The sequence below is a fragment of the Hetaerina americana genome, unplaced genomic scaffold, assembly GCF_022747635.1.
Source record: "Hetaerina americana unplaced genomic scaffold, ioHetAmer1.1.p SCAF_1, whole genome shotgun sequence".
NCBI lineage: Eukaryota > Metazoa > Arthropoda > Insecta > Odonata > Calopterygidae > Hetaerina > Hetaerina americana.
In genome coordinates, this window is record NW_027286069.1 from 2,616,286 (window position 1) to 2,634,616 (window position 18,331).

At 48.5% G+C, this 18,331-nt stretch overlaps 1 protein-coding gene across 5 annotated transcripts in view; it reads right to left on the bottom strand.

Moving 5' to 3' along the window:
* Window positions 1–18,331, bottom strand: part of LOC139687522 (bromodomain adjacent to zinc finger domain protein 2B-like) — a 247,317-nt gene that overhangs the window by 172,011 nt on the left and 56,975 nt on the right. For 2 of the 5 annotated variants that reach the window (XM_071584730.1, XM_071584717.1), the window contains exon 1: window positions 9,493–10,809. The exons of the other annotated variants lie outside the window; for them this stretch is intronic. The gene's annotated coding sequence lies outside the window, so the exon portion shown is untranslated. Of the gene's footprint in view, window positions 1–9,492; window positions 10,810–18,331 lie in introns of those variants that run through there. 5 annotated transcript variants of the gene reach the window in all.

The window sequence follows — 18,331 nt, forward strand, 5'->3', positions numbered from 1 at the left end:
CCATGAAAAAGACAAAATTGTATGGGCGGCAAATGAGAAGGAGCGAAAGAGTCGTTACAACGACTCAAAGAAAGAAAGCAAACGTGAAGGCAACACTAAAATCAAGACAAAAACCGCAAGTAACAGGAAGAAATACCGGTGGAGACAAATGGATACGGAATCAGTAAACCACACACGAACGTAAATGAAGAACCGTGGAGATGAGAAGAACGAGTTACAAACTGTGGAGCAAAAAAAAACAAATAACGATAGTGTTGATGCTTGCGGTATGAATAATGGATCCCCATATTTGAAATGATTCGCCCCCGTGAATTCAAAGAGTTCTCATTTTCGAGCGCAAAATTTCAGCGACGGCCCATCTAGTTATTTCAACGGTTAGGTTCTCGTATGCCACAACCAAATCAACACAGTGGAGCACACCGCAATTTCGTTCCTCTTCCACGGCGACAGGAGTTGCACTGTGCTCGTGTAGTCGAGGGTTTCTCTGTGAGAGCAGCGAAGAAACGGGGGCGTTGTGTAGACCTGAGGCCAGCCGGGATGAGGAAGAATGCGGAGTGAGGTGGGTTGCGGGGGGGGGGGGGGGGGATATCCGGCGACAGCATCGGTCGAGGCTCGCGAAATTCGCCGACCGGCCACGCAGCGTTGCAGGTGAACGTCCCGTCCGAAGGACGACGTCGCAGCCGCGATTCGTGTGTTCCCATCACACCTCGGGGGAAAAGTTGAGGGGGCAGCGATGTGAGCCAACAATATGGGGGTCCGACTATCTCCAAAAAAGTAAACAATCGCCCGGGGAAGGCCAGGGAGCGTCCTGGGGCCCCGTGAGATTCGGAATTCACAAGCCATTACGTTCACAAGCCTCTGAATTCCCATTTATAGGGCGGAGATACTCGGTCCGAGAAAGCCTCCCTCTGTTTGGACAACTGGACTGAGGAAGAAACTGCCTCGCACCTGTCGGATCAACGCAGAGAATGCCATGCCAACCATGTTCGCAAAGGCCACCCTAATTAAGACTTAAAAGAACGTGAAATCGTTGCTTTTCTCATAAATATTCCAAGAAACACTAGAATTGGGTTAGTTTCTGAACGCTTCAACTTCTACGATCAATCACCCAAGCCATCCCTCACGGGTGTAGGCAGAAAGGAATAAAACATTTGCGAGTTCATTTAAAAACAAATTTTAACTTAGCGTAATATAAGAAGCATAAAATCCACGGTAATTAATTATTATTCGAGATAGGTTTCCTGGAATTTAAGGTTTAAAAAAAAGGTAAAACAAAAACAATAAAAGAAATCCAAATGTATGGCCTTACCGGTGAAGCCGAGAAAATTTATACGTACATTGCATCCGCTCTAATCGATAACTGATCACCAATGGGGCTCGCGAAAACCCATGGCATAACTTATTTCATTAGGTACACGAAAGCTCTCTGGAAACTAAACGAATCAGACTCGAACAAAAACACTACACGAAACAGCAAACTCGGTGCAACACACGTGAAAGCGAATAAATTATCCAACCCCACCACCCCTGACAGCTTTACAAGATCGCTTACTATCGTTTACGCGTAACCCTAGAGTTGGAAATGGGAGAATGTGTAGGTTTTCTTCCCCGTGACTCACGATGCATATGAACGCCTAGCCGAGCCATCCCACGCCATCCACCCCGAACTCTCCCCCATCAACCTTTACGAAAATCACCGGAAAACTCGACTATCCGTCTTCGGAGATGTTCGTGCGCACATTTTGGGTTACGCATCACACGTCAGAACGGGAGCGGAATTGCGGTGTCGGGCAAGGAGAGAAGGGGGTAAAAGGGGGAGAGAGAGAGAGAGAGACAGGATGTGTGGGAGGAGAGGGGAGGCAAAGGAGAGCGACCGGGGGCGGGGGCAGAATGGAGAGCGAGTGTAAGAAGCGAGCATGACGCGAAGCCTAAACAATGCAAGCGAAGCATCAGTCCCCCCCCCCATCTCTTCCCCAACTCCTTCCCGCTCTCCCTCGCAGCCGAAGGGAAATGATTGCGTATTCACGTTCGCTCTGGAGAGACGGACCCCAGAGCGAGCGACGGACTAAAACGAACATGGCCGCGAATGAGAGAAAAGGCAACGTCAAACGATCCACACTAAAAAGACAAACAACCTTCATGGGACACCCGCGGTCCACCTTCGGCATTCCTTAAGGGCGGGGGTGTGCGGCGGAGGGGACTGCAGTGTGGTGCTTCCGTATCGCGGGGATCCGTGGAGAAATTAAATATTCCCACGATGTGCTCACGTTAGAAATTGCGCCGTTCGCACAGTTCGATGAATGATGATTCGATTAAAGGCTCAGCAAAAATGTGAGCAATGCAAAAATTCCTTGTGTTCATAGAATGAACAGGGCAAATAAAATAAAATACCATTCGCAGACCTCGTTAGCCTGGAAGACTGTTGCTCACTGACCTTAAGTCACGGGGTAATCCAACCCAAGTTTACGGATGTTAATTCGCCTTTATACGGGTTTTCGATAAAGAAAAGTTGAAATGCCGCATTAGCTTGAGGCATCCGGTAACCTAACAATGATACTCAGAAACTGAAAATTATAAACACCCCCGATTACCAAAAGGCAATGCAGCTGGCAACTGATAATAATGTTTGCTTTAACTTCGTACCCACTTAATGCATGAGATACGCCAAATATAACAAGCACTTGCGAAAACACACACTGCAAACATTGGTGAGTAATCGCCCCCAGTTAGCCCCGCGTTCCCTCCCTTTACTTTCTCTGGAAAACTTTGCTCAATCTGTTTCCATTTTATGCAGCAGCGATAAACATTCCGACCCAGCCAGTATTAATAATTATTCTTAACAAGCTATATCGAGCACATAATGCATTCATTAGGTAACATCACAACTAGGCAAATAAACAAAAAGTACTAAGCAAAGAACTTGTGAGACAAATGTGACGTGAGCACGAAGTTGGCAAATGGCAGTTACCTCAGGTCCCCAGGTCAGTCCCGATCCACGAATCATTCTTCCCAGTTTTGCTATATTTCAATTTTTGATAAAATTGCCGTCTATGCTTTGTTAATACCGGATTGAGCATAATTTATAATTTTTTCATCCATAGGATGATAAAGTTTGGCTTCATTCTGTTTTTAAAATAGATTTTCGTCGGATTTTTTTCATTTTAATTCTTGTGTTGCTAAGGATTTCCGCATTTTATTATTTTCGTCCAAGCATTTTCCAGTAAGATACACACTAAAATAGCAACAAAAAAATATATTGTTTTTTTTTCACGTACGTCGGAATTTTTTGCAACGTGAGGAAGGCGATTTTTCCCGAGGACATAAAATACAAATGCAGCTGTGGGAAGCAGATTTTTGCTAAGGTGCTACAAATGCAACATCATGCTGGCGTTTCCACTGTCACCACGACACTCATTATTCCAGCAAATAATAAAATAAAAATTAAATTCAGTAAATTACAATTGTATAAAATACAGAAAGAAATTTAAAAAAAAATGATCGCAAATGCAAATAAATAAATGAAGCTACTATTTACCACCCACAAGATGAACAATATTAAATGGAAAATTACGACCAATGAAAATAAGGGTTCACAACAAAATTATCAAAATAAAGAACAATAAAGTCGAAAAATATTATACCCCAGGTAGACGGGAACTTTTACGACGGAAACGCCGAGAATGTTAAACACTGCCTCAGTTTAACTATCATGATAATAAGACTGATCAGACATTCGCAACTTGTTCGCTAAATTTAAACGTGAATATCTACGAGGGTCATCCGGAAAGTAGTACCCGTTCGTGCCGCATGAAGTGCTGACGACGCGAGTAGCCGCTGGACGAGGTCAGATAGCTTCAGTGGCTTGTCTGCCTTCTCTGAGCCAAGTTGCGTGACGCTAGCATTGCCTGTGTTGTTTCTGTGATTGTTTACAATGTTTAAAAAAATTGAGAACGCCGCCAGTTGTGAAGTGAGGGCAGTGATTAAATTCCTCAATGCAAGAAACGTTCGCCCATGTGATATTCATCGCCAATTAAAGGAGGTGTATGGAGACAATGTAATGGACGAGTCGTCTGTTCGGCGGTGGTGTCGCAACTTCAACATGGGGAGGGGGAACACACACGACGATGAGCGTTCGGGGAGACCGTCTGTCATTACAGACCAACTGGTGAGCTCAGTTGACGAATTCGTGAGGAACGATCGGCGCGTCACAATTGATGACATCTGTGAGCATTTTCCCAATGTTTCTCGAACAATTGTTCATGAAATTGTTAAACACCATCTGCATTATGCAAAAATTTGTGCAAGATGGGTCCCTCGCGTATCTCAATGAGCTGGCGGCGAAGGACTATGCAGCAGGAATACAGAAACTTGTCACACGTTATGACAAATGCCTTAATTTGCTTGGAGATTATGTTGAGAAGTAGTTTAAAGTATCCTCTTCCAAATAAAATTTTTTATGTTTGTTAATATTTACTTTTGTGTCTTTATTTCACGAACGGGTACTACTTTCCGGATGACCCTCGTAGAAATATTGGTCAAATATACTAAAAAGGTGTTGAGAACATGGAGTTTGATGGGATCATAATCACCATGCTTAAAAGGAAATTGGTTGTCCATGGACCTGGTCCTCCCCTCGTCAGATTCCACCCTCAAGTGGACTACAACCAAAGCTTTTCAGGCATCACACCAAGAGCACAGAACAATTAGTTGCTCTTAGCGAAAAACTCGACACGAAATAGGTTCGAAGAAATTTTTTGCTTCAGATCAACTTAACTCAAACAACACCCGCGTGCAAATGACAAGAGATGGCTCTGCATCAAACAGAAGCAAGATTCTCGCGGCACAACTGTTGTAACCTCCTTTCGGTCGCCTTCTTTACCACATTCCATTCTTATGCTTCCATCACCTCATATCAAGTTCAACATATGATTCGAATACAACGAGCATTACTCAATGAAACGCTGAAATGAATCAAGGGTATATAATAACGGTATGTGCAAGTAATGCAAGAGTGAATAACGCCATTAACGCGGTTCACTTTTTTGATTCCACCAGAAAATTTATTTCATTTTTCGATTGAAACCGCCGAATAAAATCCCAAAATAAAACTTTCTAGTCGCCTGTAACAAGCTCAATGTTATTCAGGATATCCGAATAAATCAAATACAAACTTACACATCAAATGGTGCAAATAGCATTATTTCTAATAAGTATATGTAATCTCTATCCAACTTTTCCGCGTGCTTTCTTTTTCGTCCTGGCGAGTATTTCTGTGGCTGTCTTAAAAATATTTTTTTACTTCAACACTAACTTATAGGTTCAATATTATCTCTTAATTAAAATATATTTTTAAATCATAAATGACCTCGATGGCATTGTAATAGTTACCTTGACCTGTTCTTTCTGACGCAGACGAAAGTTCTAAGAAAACGAGCCAATAACGTTGTCTACTGTAACTCGGTGTTACTTCCCTGTGCGATGAGTTCACGAACAAGAAGTTGGTTACAGCTTTGGCCGTGACATATTAACCAAACAAAAACTTTCACGTCTTTGAAAGTGTTAATGTAATGTAACCAAAGAGATTATTAGACCCAATAGAGACCATGCAAGGTTTGAGGATCACGGAATGATAACAGAAACGTTATAAGCAACACTTGACAGTCGACAGAAAAGATGAGCAGCGGGAAATAAAGAAGTGAATCGGAGAGAACTGTAAAATTAAACTAACAACAATTACGCAAGCGTGGATGCGATTTTTTATCACCTCTTCCGCATATCACACGCGTAAATCAGTAACGTCAATGCATTCTATTTCCATGGACTATATCTTCCTTGCTACGGAAAAATACATTTAAACACAGGAGGAAATGAAATACAATTTGAAAACATCAATTGAGCAAAATCAAGAAAAAATAAGAAACAAAGAAAAAGAAAAAAAATAAGAAACAAAGAGCATGGGCGGCGAAAGATAAAGAAAGATGCATTCAAACCTAAAAACTGGAGTTGGGAAAATGGATGTGACTCTAAATAAAGGGTAATTTAAAATAAAAGCGAACGCTGGGATGGTAAACATTTATGCACCACGGAGATTAGAGGTGTCCATCTTCTAAAGATGTACTCCAGCCCCCATTCGCATCTACCAAGCGCCACTGATGCAGCATTAATGAGTCATTCGATCAGGTCCTTCGACGACCCGCATCGGTTCGAGAACGTCGGCAATTATTCGGAGCCTCGACACAGGCGGACGGCTATAGTAAAAGAACAAAGGAGAAGAGGCAAGCGCAATTGCGACCACATGTTCGCGATCACATGGCAGAATTCCTGTCATGAAGGAACATGTTCGAGTTTGACCCCCATACACTAACGTATTCTCACTTATCGTGAAATGTGAAGTACATGCATTAAGTCCCAAGAACGATCTGACAAAAATCCTTATCCACAACGCGAGATGCTTTAAATCATATACATGAAAAAGGGCACGTCCATAAGACCTACGGTAATGCATTAACCGAGAAATGTGCAGGAACAAACACACCATCTTCCTGACATTCATTTTGCACAGGACACAACTACACGAAGTCACTTGAAAATTTGCACGCTATCACAGTGGTTCGCCAATATTCAAATTCCTTTCTGCATTTAGTAGTTACATAATTCCTTGCCAAATGCGAGGAGCAATGCGCTTTTATATGTACGGCGAGCGACCTAGAAATGCGTGCGATGGCAATGTCAATGCCCTATACCCATTGCCCCTCGCGTTATTTGTGGAGGGGACGCATGGTTTAGATTTGTAAAGTCAAGGCCACTTTACAATAAATCCAGACGGCGTCGACCGCTCCGTCCAGCATACACGTCACCAGGCAGCAAATTGCCAAAACAGATCGCACATATCACTGACCAACGATACAACGGCGACTATTACGCTTTCTACACTCTTCCGAACAAGCGAAGAGAGCACACAAGTTCACGATGAACACGTTCATTCTACCTCCTCTAACGGTGCTTCCGTAAACACTTATCCATTTACTCCCCGCTTGGAATCGTGAATACACTCGTGTCCACCAATTTCGGGGAAGTTTGATGGACAAATCCCAGACAATGGAAGAAATAAGACAAGAAAGACGTGGGGGGGAGGGGTGTAGTAGACCCGAGAGATACGAGAACGTGTGAGGATAAATAAACAATTAAAAGATACCGCCAGGTAAGAAATAAACGATAGCAATGTGCAAAACAGGCGAGGAGGTGAAAGCTCTGGCGGGAGCGGATTGTTGAGAGGGAGGAGAGAGTAAAAACATGCCACAAAGGATTGCATCGAGTGAGTGGCGGTGGTGTAACGAGCGAGCTGGTGCACGAAATGGAGGGAGGATCGTGGCATTACTCGTGCTGACGGTGTGCGGGAGAGGAGGTCGAGAGATAAAGGGGTGTGCAGGGAGGGAAGGAGTGAGGGAGGGAGAGAGAGAGGTCAGTGACCAGAGCGATATCCAAAGGCATAAGGGGGAGACGAGGGGGGGAGGGGGAATGGATGGGAAGTTGCAGAAAGAGAACCAAAGTGCCTCGGAGAGCCGTCACGGCCCGACGCCTCCTCTTTGATAGTCTCTGCGGGCGGAGAGGAAGAAGAGGAGAAAGCACGGCCTTTCTCTCCCCCTCCGCCTTCCTTCCTTCCCAGTTTCATATATTCCACCCATCTACCTCCTCCACCGGCCCCCTCTCCCGCCCGCCCCTCTGCCCCCATCCCACTCACTCCCGCCCTCCCACCTCTTCTTTTTTTTCCCTCCCATTCCGCACCCATCCCCACGAATAATCCCTGGCCGACTCGCTTCCCATTTCTCTCTCTCGCTTCCTTCGCCCCCTCTCACACGGCCAGATCAATAGGGAAGCCATTATCAGTCCAGGAAAGGACACAGCGAGCGGGAGAGAGCGAGTGAGGAGGCCTGCCTGCCTGCACACCACTTGTCTCTCGCCCCCCCCCCCCTCCCTTCCTTACGCCGATGCACATCCACCTTCCACGAAAAAATCCCTCCGCGCGAGTGCGTACGTGCCAGTGCGAAGTCCCGAAGCGACCGTAGTGCTTACGCGGCAGCAAGGGGGGGGGAGAATAGTTGATCGGAAGCAACACCACTGAATACAACCCCTCCCCCCCTTATTCCAACCCCCACTCGCACGAATAGCATAAACACATAAGCAACGCACCAACCCCCCACTTCCCCCTCCTCCGCTCAAAAGTGACACATCTGACTCAGAACTCCCACTCCCCTCCCCCCCGCCCTCCGTCGAAATAATCACAAACCACCCCCCACCCCCAACCCACCCACTACGTCCCCCGCCTCCCAAACCCCCCCTCTCACGCACACAAGTCAGTTGGGCCTCTTTTCACCCTCCTCTCCACGCAATGGCTCGTGCTGGAGGAATCGAAGCCGGCGCGTGCACATATGTTCATGAGCATGCAATATGTACGCGACGCATACATACAGGTAAATACATGCATGCATGTGCGCCCGCGAGCGAGTAGCCTCCGAGCGTGCGTGCGTTCTGCCGAGTGCGTTCGGGTGCGCGCGCGCGACGACCGGCTGACACCTCTCCTGACGCTCAACGACTCTCCTACGCACACACACCACACCACGCTCTTCCTGCCAACCACCCTCTCTCTCTCTCCCTCCCCCCCAGCCTGAACCCCTCCCCATTAGTACCCGCTCCGAAACGCCCCCCCCCCGCCCCAACCCCTTTCCCAACTCGCACAGTGGAGTATCTCCGTCGGCCTGCTAACGCACTCTCTCCTCACGACGACGCTGTTTTGAAGCGAAAGAAAGAAAGTAAGAAGGGACTGAGAGACGGATTGGGGAAAAAAGAATACAGGAAGTAGGGCTACTTTAGTCGAAAACAGGGCGAAATAAGGGAAAGAAGGAGGATGAAGAGAGAGATTTCGCCCATGTGAATAAAACGTATTCCGAAGAGACGACACAGCACGGGAGATGGGGTGGTTTCTCTCTTATTCGAGCCTTCCTCGAGATATGGAGGCGAGCGAAAGAGTGACCGAGTGCCGTGGCCACATGGGAGGAGAGGGCAACTAAAAAGGCGAGGAACGACGGCGGTGACGTCTTCTGGTTGGGGACACCACACGCAATAATAAGGAAACATCGGGAGCAGGGAGGGGGGAGGGGGAGATCGGGGAGGGAGATCGGATGCAAAGGGACGAGGATCCTCTGGGGTGGTGTGTTTGGGGACGCGAAGACGAGAGCACAGAGCTCAACCAGCAAAGGCCAACTACGAGCGTGGGAATATGCATAACTAGGTATATGCACGCACACACGCAACAGAATAAAAGTCTACCGAAACGGGTGCGTGGCGAAGATACAGGTAAACCATTTCGCAAAAGCCCTCCGAACGGACTTTCCGGAGACATGTTCAAGGTGCCGACTGAGTTTTTAAACGAATAAACGGTTTAACTACGGAAGAAAATGAGCAACGGTACACCAAATAAAGAGAGAAACTGACCTGATTCCATGGAATCAGCTCCTCTGGGCCCGGTTCAACCCTTCCTCACCTCCACGAGGGACCATCCGAAAAGGACCAAGGACACCTCTGGAGTCAACGACGTCCACGGGGAAGGGCAAGAAAGGGTGTGAGGATGACGGGCGCACTCTTTCCTCGTTTCCTTAATAACTTGCCTCTTATTGCGGCGAAGTGCGGGGAGGGAAAGCGATGGGTGGGTGGGTGGGTAGGGCGACGAACGAAGCGGTCTTTCCCCCACAAACTCGGCGAATATGAAAACGAGTCGTCTCCGCTTCTCGACGAACAATAAATTACAGTAAAACGGAGAAGATCATAATCCAAGCTGCACCACCACAGGATCCGATCACACAATCACGAGACGGATTTCACTATGTACAACAAACGAACACACGTAGCAGAGAGAAGGCGACGGCACTACCGAGATGGTAAACCAGAGTGACTCGTTTAAATGGGTGGGTGAGCGTGCGATGATGAGCTCGAGATGCGAAACAGTTGAACGCTGAAAGGTGGACGCTGGAGAGCGTACTGAAATCGGCGTTCAGTTCGGTCAGATGGAAGCGGCAGGGGGGATGGCGAGGGGGGGAAGAAAGGAGTGGGAGGGTTGTTGGAGATAGCAGCCGTGGTTAAAGAGTACTGTTTACGAACACGGCTCGGCAGAGCAAGGTTTGGAGAGAAGAGGGAAACGGAAGGTGGTTCGGGGGAATAAACGGTAGCTCAAAAGGAATATAAGTTACACACGTTTCACACACACGCACAAGCACACCGTCGCGACGGAACAAAGGTAAACAATCACGGTTATTGCGCGCAGATGCGTCCAACGTCACGCGCTACCAGCGCGTCTGTCCTCCCCGAGCCTCGCGAAGGAAAAGAGCGGAGGAGAGTTTTTCGGTCAGTGAGATTGAGAGAATAGGGGAGAAGAGCGCGGTGCGAACACCAGCGGTCGGGGTCCGTAGAGTGATCGAGTGAGTTGGGGGGGCTGCTCTCTCTCGTCTGCTTCTCTCACTCACTCTCTCTTCTCGCCTTGCCCCTTCTCGTCGGCGTCCTCGGCCCGAAGACTCGCTCGCAACACAAGATGTCGGCGCGGCGAGCAGGCAGCGCGCGAGTTGAGAGAGTGTCAGTCAGTCCGGCGGCGGCAGGCGGGCAGATTACGGGAGAACACACCGAGTCAATAACATCGCATCAGAAAAAATGGAGGACGACGGATAGAGCGAGAGAGGAGGAGGGGGGGAGGGGCGGGAAGAGCGGTGTGCGTTGGGGTGGGAGATGGAACGAAGTTGGGAAGGGGGCAGGTGGGGCGAGGCGGGGCGGGTTTTTAGGGGAGGGGTGAGACTTTGAAGAAGGCCCCCGGCAAGGGGAGGGGGAAGAGGAATGGTGTGCGAGAGAGAGACGACGGATGGCGAGGGCAGAGGTACGGCGAGCAGGATTTAAGAGAGAGAGCGATGGAGGGAGGGAGGCGGGATTTTGGGTGAAATCGGGAAGAATAACGCATCCAGGCGGGCGTCGTGGGATGGGGAGGAATAGATGAAAAGGGGAGGGGGGGGGATCAATTGAGGAGAAATTAAGGATTCCCTCTCTCCCACCGAAACTCCGTCCCTACGAATAGCGCCGAGGGGAACAGCAGGGTAGGAGACGGTTGGTAAGTGGAGGAGGCAATGTGTCGCGAAGGCGACGCGGGGGAGGAGGGGTGACGGGCGCTATATTGTCGAGTTTGGTCACAGGGGGGGTGGGTTTCCAAGGAGCGGGCAACGAGGAGAAATATAAAACGGGAGGATTGGATGGAGGGGGAGAGAGCGTCTCGGTGCCGCCGCGAGAAGGCCTCCTTCCTACCGCCCGATGCACTGACGACTGCCTGGCGAGGAGGAGGGGAGGCGGGTGGAAGGGGTGCTGAGAGGAGAAAGGGAGGGAGGGGGGGAACGTTGCTGGCCCGCCGGCCCTCCACGGATAGCGAGCGGGAGAGGGAAGAAGAACGAACGGATCTCGTAGTCCTCCTCCCTTCTCTCTCTTTTTCCCGATGCGTGAGGAGCGAAGGGCCGCCCGCCGCCTCTTCCCGTGGCGAGCGCGCGGGCACGGGCGTCGCAGGCCGACCCCACACCACTCGAGGAGAGAGAGGAATGGTTGGGGGGGGGGGAGGGGGAAGGGAGGGAGAGCGGGTGGGAAATGGTGGACACGCGGCACGGATGTCCGACTGGAAGAAGGCTTGGGGACACGAGGTATAATACCTCCCCGCTACGACTACTCGACTACGTATGTTCTCCGCTATTCCAAAAATGCGTCTCACCCTTCGAGATCCCCAGAGATCGACCCGACCAGCAAGCGGCCTTACTTCATGCTGTTCAAAGTGGAAATTACGTGGAATACGCTTCACGCTATTCAATGATTCAGCTGCTCGCTTTCCCGGAATCGACGCGTCCCCTCTTCCCTCCCCCTGCCCCTAAAGGAATTCCCACCCCCCTGCAGTTCCTCCCGACCTCTATTCATACACTCATTTTCACTATTTGCCACTTCCCTCTGATTACTGTCGGCAAGGTATTTATTTATAAACCCCTTTCATGAGATTACTGTAAAATTTTATTCCGATTTCCAATGCAAATGAAGAAGGGGAGGTAGCAGTCATCTCGTCAGCTAAACTCGGCAAATGAACGGTGGGAAGAGGATTACAATACAGGTCGTGCCTCGGGATACCCTCGGCCAAATCCCAGTTTATTCTCGGAGCCTGATTTAAGGGGAAATCAAAGGGGCAGGAACTGATCGTCGATCGCATTCCTGATTTGGCAATCCTTGGGGATTAGCAAGTGAGGGGACCTTCAACCCTCTTCCCCAAGCGATCAACCTCCCGCCTGGTTTCACTGAAGTCTTCCCTTAGAGGCTCTTTTGCCTTGATCCATATCTATGAGTTGAAAAAAATAAAGTCGTAACAATCTTTCCCTTGTTTATGCGCTCAAAAAATCGCTATGATTAATAAATCTGAAAACACTTTTCGACTTGCTAGAACAATAAAATAGTATTTCGTCGGAGAATGGAATTGATTTCCGAATTCTCACTCGAGGTTTGGTTCCCCGTTTAACTTGAGAACAGTTTATCCCTAATGTCTCGAGAAACAAACAAACTGCGCGAACAGATCAGCAATCGTGACACAAATTGGGATACGGAGGTCCACTTGGGTTTCCACGGCGTGGTCGACGGTGCCCTATCTCGCGTTTGGCGTGATCCAAACATGCAGTGGTGCCGAACGTACACGACCCGCGAGGAAATGGTGGGCGTTCGGTTCATACCCGGGAGGGGGGGAGGAAGGCCGGGCCGCCCCCCCCTCCCTCAAGATCGGTTGACGATGCCTCCCCGTGATGCGAGCGATGAGGGTCGAAGGGATGAAGGGGGCGGAGGGGCGCGAAGGGTATTATGGGAAGCGAGGAGATGGGAGAAGGAAACGTTCGTAAAGAGTGCCTAAGAGATATGGGAAGACGGAAGAAAGCACCAGGAGCAGGAAAGGCAGGAGGAAGGAGGGAGAAACGTCGTCTTCGAGCGAAATGAGATGCTTTTTTTCCTTTGGTTTATTATCTCCCGTCCGTCCTGTTTGCGTCTCCCCCTCGTACTGTGCCAATCGGCGACGCACACGGCTTCGACTGCGGGGAGGCACCTACTCAGCCACACCACCACTCCACAATTTGGGAAACGGGAAGTCTGGTGTGTATTTACCCCCTTCCACACACCCTAGCGGTGTCTAGCAGGGTACTCAAATATCTTTAAAAATACTCTTTAGATATAAATTAATAGTCGAGATGAGGCATTGATGCATAGAAACTAGGGTAGGAAAACAATATGTCTCCACGCCAATTCCCGATCAGATAGCATTTATGCAATCATTCACCGCCTTACTCGAAAAATACTCGTTATGATTTAGATTTAAATATTTTTACAGCTCCATAATTAACAAATACTTTTTTACGCCATTACTCCACCACCACCCCTCCGAGATACCCGAGAAATTTTATATCCTATACAGAAAAACACTTCGTAATTGCGACGTTTTCCTCATCCATTAAGTGCCTCTCGGACAAGCTTTACTTCAACTTTCAGGACTTTCTCGGATCAATAGAATCATAAAGGAAAGAACCCTCACACAAAAAGCCAAGCTAGCTGCCTGTTGTCCCCCCCCCCCCCCGCGAGCGGCCAAAAACCTTCCGCTAACGGGGGCTAATGGTGACGGGGCCAGCGAGTTCACGGCGACGGACGGAGTTCCCTCTGCTTCACGCCGAACCCGTGCGGGCGGGAGGAATCTCTAAGAATCCCAAGTTCTCCCTTCGCCACGACCCAAAAAAAAGAAGTTTTGGAAAGCTGGTGGGTGCGACACGCACGTACCTATCTAATTTTTGCGTCGGCCGAAATTTTGCCGTACGTTACACAAGGGTGAGTAAGAAGCAAGGCCAGTAGTGTTTAATTACTGCTTTATAACACGGCCGGGTGTGGGAGGGGCGAATGTATGCAAGGCGCAGGACAACCCGAGCGTGGAAACGGCGTCGGGCGTCCACTAGGCTACCTAATTACGCCAAGAGGGTGAAGAGGGAAGTTGAATGGCGTGGAAAGGGTGAATTCGGGGGGGGGGGGGGTTCTGTGTGGAGGGATTAAAAGGATTGGCTAGGGAGGGGGGTGGAGTGGAGAGAGGGGGGAGGAGCGGACCCACGTGGGGGAAGGGGGCCGGATGGCAGGCACGGGGTCGGGTGGTAGGAGCAAGGTACCGGAGAGCATTAAGGAAGTGAAGGGGAGGGGTTCGGCTAAAAATTGTGGAGAGACGTTGGCAACGTCACGAACGGAAGGGGTGGGTGGGAAGGGAGGGCTAACCTTGGCTGTAGCAACGTCTCCTATTCATTCCATCCGTGCCTTCCCTCTTTCGCGCGAGTCCACCAGTATTATTCCGCGCGGCGGAAATAAAAGAAGGGGAAAGAAAAAATATAATCCCGATCGAATCCGAGGTCCTGAACGCTGCAAGACCCGGAGGATGCGAGGGGGAGGGGGGGAGGAGTGAGGGGTTTGGGGGAGAGGGAGTAAGGCTGGGAATTCCACCGAGTCGCTTTGCGAGCGGGGCTTCGAACGTGAGACGTCGCAAGGGAGGGACGGCTGCGGCGGGGGGATGGGGTTTGACAAGGTTGCCACCACTAGACTACCCTCCTCGCCCCCTGACGCCTAATGGAGGGAAAAGGGGCGGAGAGAAAGGGACGCGACTACGGGGTGGTGCGGGTGGGGTGGAAGGCATAGGGGTCTGGGTTGGAGGGGGTAAGGATGACGAAGGGGAAAGAAGTAGCGACAAATAGAATAGCAGGGCCGGGATGATGGATGCTGGGGATCGGACCGAGGGGGGGAGGGGAGCATAAAGCTGATTGCGAGAGCGGGCGGCTCAGGGGTGTGTGGAAGCGACTGCGGTGGACGGAGAGGAGGGACGAAGACCCATTACACAGTTCGATCGGGAGAGAGGCTAAGAACGCCGCCGCACTGACCGAGACGCGGTGCGTACGCTTCCCTCGGTGGGGAGAGGAGGAATACATAATATTCAGCGCGACATTTCGAGGGTATTTGTTTGATGAGAAATCAACGACTGAATGACGTAGAGAGGATGGTAGCCAGCGATTTATAGCAGGAAAACAAGCCCGCGACGATGCCAATTCGAGAAATTTCGCTTCCAATTATTAACGAGACAAATAGCTACATCAGAATTTTACACAAAACTTGTTGTGATGACATGGGGGTTTCATGGCAGGTGATGCCACGACGAAATTGGACCGTATATAGAGCGTACATTTGTCGTCACACTGCCGTTCCAGTGCTAGTGTCGCGCTATCACTATTGATATCCGTACAAGTACCGTGACACAAAGCACAAGTGTTTGGACAGCATTAAAAAAAACGTCGTAGTAATTCTAGAGTATTTCATTCGGATCCAGATTCCAATCTACGGCTTTCCACATTAAAACTTGGCACGTGAATTATAGGTCATTTTTCCCTGCACGGTAGCAGTTTTTTAGACATAAATATTTGCATTCCAAAGGATATGCTGGTTAAATTATCAAGACCTTACGTAAATTTCCCCAGAGAATTAGCGCTGTTTCATGGACATTTATAAGTTCCTATGGAAACTTACGACTGTTTTCCATGAGCATTCAAGAAAATGTAAGGAATATTTCTATTATAAGTGTTCTCCGGAAGTGGGGTTAGATGAAAAGGAATGGTCCGTGTGGATTTGGATTCGGAGAACGACGGCACTAAAGATGCAATGCAACGAGTGGGAAATGAGTAACGTTGAGAGGAATGATTCAACGTACAAGCTTCAATTCAAGCAAGAGATTGTTTTGCAGGTAATGGTACACAGAGAAATGTGGACGATCCCAAATGGTCAAGTGGCCACGTATCGATCGTTAAGTCTGCAAGTCGCAACAAGACAGAAGAGAGAGTTTGATCGAGAGGACGGAAGGCCGAGAGAGTTCCCCGTGACCTGTGACGGGGGGGAAATAATTTCGGGCGAATGGCATACGCAGCACGCCCACCTCCACCCGCGGGATTCGAACACGCATCCCGACCGTTGGGACGAGAGGAAGACGGTTGGTCTCTCGCCACGCCGAATGGACAGAGGGTGGACTGGACGAGGCGGCCGGCGGTCGAGCGAGCCAACTGGTCGTCTCTCCCTCCGCAGCCTTTCCCCCTCTTCTTTCCTTGAGACCTTCCTTGGGGCCTTGAAACGGCATTCTCAATGCACCAGAACGTTCGTCCCCGGTCGCGGGAGCGAGCAAGGGGAGGAGGGAAACACTTTTTCCCAGACTGGGCGCAGGGCCGGCGGGGGCAGGGAGCCCCCCATCAAGAAGGCACACGACCCAATTTCCCCACCCCCTATGTTACGTCACGCACGCTGCAATCGAGGGATTCGAGCTCGCCGCCGGTTGTGCATTTGGGCAACTCCAAACAATCTGGGGCGGGAAAGTTTCCTGTGGGCACCGTTCTGGCATTTAAGGAGCACTCTTCCCTCCCTCAACATAATAATACACGCAGATGAGTAGGTTTAGACGCCTTTGTCAAAAGGATGAATATTAAGGAAAATAAACAGATTTCGCGATTGTGCAAGGGCATGGGACACGCCGTAACCACGAGTGGTAAATTAAGGCCCCTCGGTCCCTGTAATACAATCCTTATTCGTAATATTTGCCAGCCGGCTTATCTCTTGGTCGACTACACTTTCGCCTGATTAGACTACTTGGTACACGGAACCCAAAAGTCGAGAGATAAAAGTACAGAGTATCGACTCAGTGGCATGCATTCTAGACTAAACGTTGAATATAAAACAAGGTTTCTAAAGTCACCTAATAATAAAGACGCTTATGCTCTCTATACATAAGATTGCAAATAAGGAAGCAGTTTGTCAAAACATTCGTGTGGAGCATGGCACTATACGGATCGGAGACATGGAATATTGGACAAGTGGACCGACGAAGAATAGAAGCATTTGAAACATGGTGCTGGAGGAGAATGCTGAAGATTAAATGGACACGCAAAGTGAGGCACGAGGAAGTATATAGAAGAGCAGAAGACGATAGGACCATGGAGACCTCTACAACAAAGACGAAATAGATGGATTGGACATACCTTGAGGCACAAAGGATTAGTCAGAAACATAATAGAAGGAAAGATCCCGCGAGGAAGGCCAAGAGACAAGTACGTACGGCAAATTAAGGACGTAAAACAGGGAACCTATCAGAGGGTGAGGGAATTGACACTAAATAGAGAAGAACGGAGGGCTGCTGTAAACCAATCTTAGAATTGAAATACTGATGATGATGCTCGCTATATAAATTCCTACCTGAGTACCGAAAAAAACAATGAATGGCAATGCTTACGAAACGATAATATACAGAAAGGATCATCATTGGCACACAATCCAAAAATATCACCGCTCTGTATTCTAAGACCTTTGCATAAACTCTGCGAGAAGTGAGTACTTACGGAGTCACGCCTTGGACAGCTTTTGTTTGCAATGGGGTGATGACGAGCGACATCAATGAAAGATACAGACGCGCTTCGTGCAAGATTTAAAAAAATATATCATCCCAACACTCATTTTCTGTTTCTATGGCTTGATAGAGAACGAATTGTGTACAGTCAGCAGAGCTTTCCCTCTTAATTTTTGTACCGCCTAAAGGTAAAAATGTAATTTACTCGTACTTCGCACATAACATTTGATCACACCCACCTCAATTCGTACATAAACTCATAACCATTGGATATCTAACTCGAGAATTTTAAAGAGAATGATATTTTGCCAAACACAAAATATCTCCCCTTTTTTATAATTTACTGCTCCAGATACATAGTTTATAAACGGTGTACTTGACGAAAACCGCAAATGACGCACCTGTCATTCACTGACTTGCCACCAGGTATTCTAGCAAAATCACACGAGTATCCGATATATCTCTGCAAGATATTTTATCTCCAGAATAAACGATGAAACAACGATACATACAAATAATTTTTACAGAGCTAAGTCATAAAATGAATAGAAAATCTTGAACAGATGCAATCGAGAAATATATATAGCAGACTCAAAGAAAATACAAACTTAAGATACCTAAAACAGATGCGGGCTATCCCTGACCAGCACTGCCACATGTAAGCCAACAATCGAGCAAAACTCAATTTTAAATAAAGGCCTGTTCATTTGGTTGAAATCAACCAGGAAAATTGATTAAACCTTACCAATTCATCAAATGTAGTCTCCTATTAGTCAAGTTGCATCTGAAGACCCAAATGGAAAAGCGTTGCTCTTCTTGGATAGGCCCCAGCAT